This window comes from Eriocheir sinensis, chromosome 9 (genome assembly GCF_024679095.1).
Source record: "Eriocheir sinensis breed Jianghai 21 chromosome 9, ASM2467909v1, whole genome shotgun sequence".
In the NCBI taxonomy this organism is placed as follows: domain Eukaryota; kingdom Metazoa; phylum Arthropoda; class Malacostraca; order Decapoda; family Varunidae; genus Eriocheir; species Eriocheir sinensis.
Window position 1 is genome coordinate 11,439,177 of NC_066517.1, and position 5,000 is coordinate 11,444,176.

Below are 5,000 nucleotides of genomic sequence, written 5' to 3' on the forward strand. Positions count from 1 at the left end.
AGTAACGGAAACACATATATATAAAGAGAGAGAGAGAGAGAGAGAGAGAGAGAGAGAGAGAGAGAGAGAGAGAGAGAGAGAGAGAGAGAGAGAGAGAGAGAGAGAGAGAGAGAGAGAGAGAGAGAGAGAGAATAAACAAGGGAATAAGAATAGCATGAAAAAGGTGGGGGAAACAGGATGGGGAGAGAGATAAAAAACGGACAAAAGAAGGAATAAGAAGACACTAAAAAAATCAGGAAAACGAAAAAAAAAAAGAAAATAAAGAGGAACAAAAGAGGTAAAGAACATACAAAATAAAAAAATAAAAAGATAAAAATAAAAGCATAACAAGAGGAAGAGAGAGACACAAACAGAAAAAGAAGAAAGAGAAAGAGAAAAAACAGACAGAAGGAGGGAAAAAGACAACACAGACACGCACACACACACAAAAGAAAACAGAAGAGGGACAAAGAGGAAATAAACGTAAAAATACAAATAAAACATGTACATTAATAAAGAAATTTGGATAACAGAGAAAGGGAGAAGCAGAAAATCGGATAGAAAAAAATATGAAGATGGAGGAAAGAACACAGAGACAATAATCATGAAAACTAAAACAAATAAATAAATAAATAAATAAAAATAGCCAATTCTGACCTCGCTTGCCCGTCACAACTCTCACGGAGCGGCTGAGCGTTGGCCCACAGCGCTAAGGTGTGTGTGTGTGGGGGAGAAAGGGGGCAAAGGAAGGGCAAGCTTAGGCCTACTCAGCAAGGAGGAAAAAATAGGGAGCTGGAGAGAGAGAGAGAGAGAGAGAGAGAGAGAGAGAGAGAGAGAGAGAGAGAGAGAGAGAGAGAGAGAGAGAGAGAGAGAGAGAGAGAGAGAGAGAGAGAGAGAGAGAGAGAGAGAGAGAGAGAGAGAGAGAGAGAGAGAGAGAGAGAGAGAGAGAGAGAGAGAGAGAGAGAGAGAGAGAGAGAGAGAGAGAGAGAGAGAGAGAGAGAGAGAGAGAGAGAGAGAGAGAGAGAGAGAGAGGAAAATAGTGGCGGTGTGTGTGTGGGTAGGAGTTTTGGTGAGGCGGGTGGAGGGGAAAGTTGTGTTGCCCTACTCTCCCTTACTCTCTCTTCTTCGCTCCTCTCTCCTCTTCTCTACTTCTTCTTTTCTTGTTTTCTCCATCGTTGTCTTCCTTTTCCTCTTTCTTCAGAGTTCGCTTTTCGCTTTCCTCTCCTTCCCTCTTTCTGTTCTCTCCTCTTCTTTTTCACTTTCTCTACTTTTCGCAGTTATCTTTCTCATTCTCTACTTACTAAACTTCTTTCTCCTCTGCTTTCTCATCTTTTTCCTGCTCGAGATTCTCTTTGTTTCTTATTCTCCTATACTCTCTTTTCCTCCTACTTTTCTTCTTGCAATACTCTTTTCGTTGTTTTCCTTTTCCTCTTCTTGCTCCAGTGTTCGCTCTCCTCTCTCCTCTTCTCTCTTCAATGCTCTTTCTTTTTCTCTCTTAATGTGATTCCTTTCCTGATTCTCTTCCTTTCCCTCTTCTTTTTCTTCTCATATTCCTGTTTACTCATCATTCTCTTCCTTTCCCTCTTTCTCCAGTGTTACTTTATTCTCTTCTCTCTCTCCTCCTAGATATTAATCCACAAAATTTCTGTCATAATATTTGAATATCATCAAAGACTCCTAACTAAAGAGAGGGAGGGAAGGAAGGAGAGAGAGAGAGAGAGAGAGAGAGAGAGAGAGAGAGAGAGAGAGAGAGAGAGAGAGAGAGAGAGAGAGAGAGAGAGAGAGAGAGAGAGAGAGAGAGAGAGAGAGAGAGAGAGAGAGAGAGAGAGAGAGAGAGAGAGAGAGAGAGAGAGAGAGAGAGAGAGAGAGAGAGAGAGAGTAGGAGAGTGCAGGGAGATATGGGGAGAAAAAAGGAAGAGGGGAAGTGAAGAATAGGTGGGAAGTAGGTGAGAAAAGGGAGAGAGAGAAGGGAGAGGTGATAGAAAGGACAGGTTGGAAAGAAGGGAGTAAAGGGAAGAGGAAGGGAACGGGGGACAAAAAACAAAGCTGGGAGGAAGGTTGGAAGGGAGATAAATGTTTAGGTAGGGAGGGGAAAAGACTGTGACGAGGGAGGGAAAGAAGCGGAAAAATAATAAATGGTTGGGAGGGGAGAGAAGGGAAAAGAGGATTGTGAATGGAAGGCGATTATAAATGTGTATATGTGTGTGTGTGTGTGTGTGTGTGTGTGTGTGTGTGTGTGTGTGTGTGTGTGTGTGTGTGTGTGTGTGTGTGTGTGTGTGTGTGTGTGTGTGTGTGTGTGTGTGTGTGTGTTGTAGTACACAAAAACCAAAACACACACACACACACACACACACACACACACACACACACACACACACACACACACACACACACACACACACACACACACACACACACACACACACCCGGACCGTAGCCCACACCCTTAGCCGAAGCTCGCATACGCCCACACACGCACACATGCACGAACGCACCCACGTACACGCACGCGCACGCACACACAGACACACGCACACACACAGATATTTTCCTTCCTAAGAGGTGCACGTCACAGCAGCCTGCGGAAAGGTCGGGGCAGCTGCCATCACACCCTGTGATGGCAACGAAATAAATACTGGTGGAGACGTCACTTAAAAACACACACACACACACACACACACACACACACACACACACACACACACACACACACACACACACACACACACACACACACACACACACACACAGAGAGAGAGAGAGAGAGAGAGAGAGAGAGAGAGAGTAAAAAAAAATAGAAACAAGAATGAAATACGAAACGAAATTAAAAAAAATACCACAGTACATTGGAAAACTCTCTCTCTCTCTCTCTCTCTCTCTCTCTCTCTCTCTCTCGCTCTCGCTCTCGCTCTCGCTCTCGCTCTCGCTCCTGCTCTCGCTCCTGCTCCTGCTCCTGCTCCTGCTCTAGCTCTCGTCTTTTGACAATCCTTTTCCATTCCTTTTACATTTTTCCTCCTCCTCTTCCTCCTCCTCCTTCTCCTCCACAGTAGAGCCCGCCCATCATACACCAACGCCCCCAACAGAGAACACACGCAGACACCGGACTACTGTGCCTCGAAGCACTGAAGTCAAGAAGGACATTTCTGTCCTATACACCAACGCGCGGAGCTTAATACCCAAACGGGATGAGTTACTTGCCTACGTTGACGTAGAAAGTCCGGACGTGATTGCCATCACCGAAACGTGGGCCACCTCTGACCACCTAATGACCGAATTCTCAATTCCAGGATACGAGAGCTTCTACAAAAACAGACTTCACAAGAAAGGAGGAGGTGTTATCTGTTACGTCAAGAATAAATACCCTGCCGTGGAAGTAACGAAAGGAGACTCAGAGAAATATGACACAGTATATGTTGAACTGGAGACTAGCAAGCACAACAAAATAACGATTGGAACCGTTTACAGACCTCCAAAGCAACAAGAAGCGAACGACGAAGCGCTGTACGAAGAAATCCACACCGTAACGCAAAACAAACAATCAGTCATTATCGGGGACTTTAACTGTGCCAACATTGACTGGACCACGATGATTGGAGATCGGGAGGGTAACAGATTGCTCGAAATGTTAGAAGACACTTTTCTTACTCAGATTGTTACCCAACCGACGAGGGAAAATAACTTATTAGACCTAGTACTCGTGAGTGATTCAGATCTCACACGTGAATGTCAAGTCGGCGAAAAGCTGGATGGTTGCGACCATCACCTAATCCGCCTAAAGATCAGAACAGACCATGAACTCACCGAAAACACGTCCAAGATTCCAGACTACAAAAGAGCCAATTTTAATTTCGCTCGTGACCTGCTAACCCAGACAACTTGGGAACCCATGACCTACACTCCTGTGGACGGAGCGTGGAATGGCTTCAAGAACAAACTCCTGGAGGTAGAGAGAACAACTGTTCCCATGAAGACAATGAGAACAAATAATGCCACAAGCCCACCATGGATGACTACCCAGGTTCGACGGGCGATTAATCTAAAGAAGAGAAAATACAACTCGCTCAAAGAAAACGGCACTGACGAGGCAAGCGAACAATACCATCAAAGCCTCAGAGCTTGCAGAACATTCATTCGCCAGCGTAAACGCGACTATGAAAAGCAAATTGCACGCGAAGCCAAGTCCAACCCGAAAAAGTTCTTCACGTATATAAGAACCAAAAAGAAGACAAAAAGCAATATCGGTCCCTTAAAAGATGAAAGTGACGTACTAACACAGGACAGTAGCCAAATGGTCGAAATCCTAAACAGAAACTTCGCATCTGTGTTCACGGTCGAGAATACCCAGTCCGTACCCGAGAGCCCTACCTCACCGATGGGAATCACTCCCCTAGAAATTGGCACAATCGAGGAACGGGATGTGAAGAAGTACCTAGACAAACTCGAGACAAACAAGTCCACCGGACCCGACGACTTGTCACCCAGGCTGCTCAAGGAACTCAAGCAACAAATCCTCAAGCCACTCACCACCATCTACAATCTGTCACTACAACAAAACAAAGTCCCAAAAGACTGGAAACAAGCGAATGTAACTCCGATCTACAAAAAGGGAGACAAAAGTGTGGCCCTAAACTACAGACCAATCAGCCTGACCTCTGTGGCGGGAAAAATCCTCGAGAAGATCATCAGAGACAAACTCGTTAGGTTCCTTGAAGACAACAACATCATTTCCGATGCTCAGCACGGTTTCAGGAACAAGCGCTCATGCTTAACCAATTTATTAGACTTCTTCCGAGGTATCTATGAAAACTGGGATAATCATATCCCCAGTGATGTTATATATCTAGACTTTCAGAAAGCCTTTGACAAAGTGCCACACGAAAGACTCCTCAAGAAACTCAAGTCGGCGGGACTAGGCGGCAATCTGACAGTGTGGATCAAGGACTGGCTCACTGGAAGAAAACAACGAGTTGTACTCAATGGACAGGCCTCCGAGTGGCTCCCGGTCACAAGTGGAGTGCCAC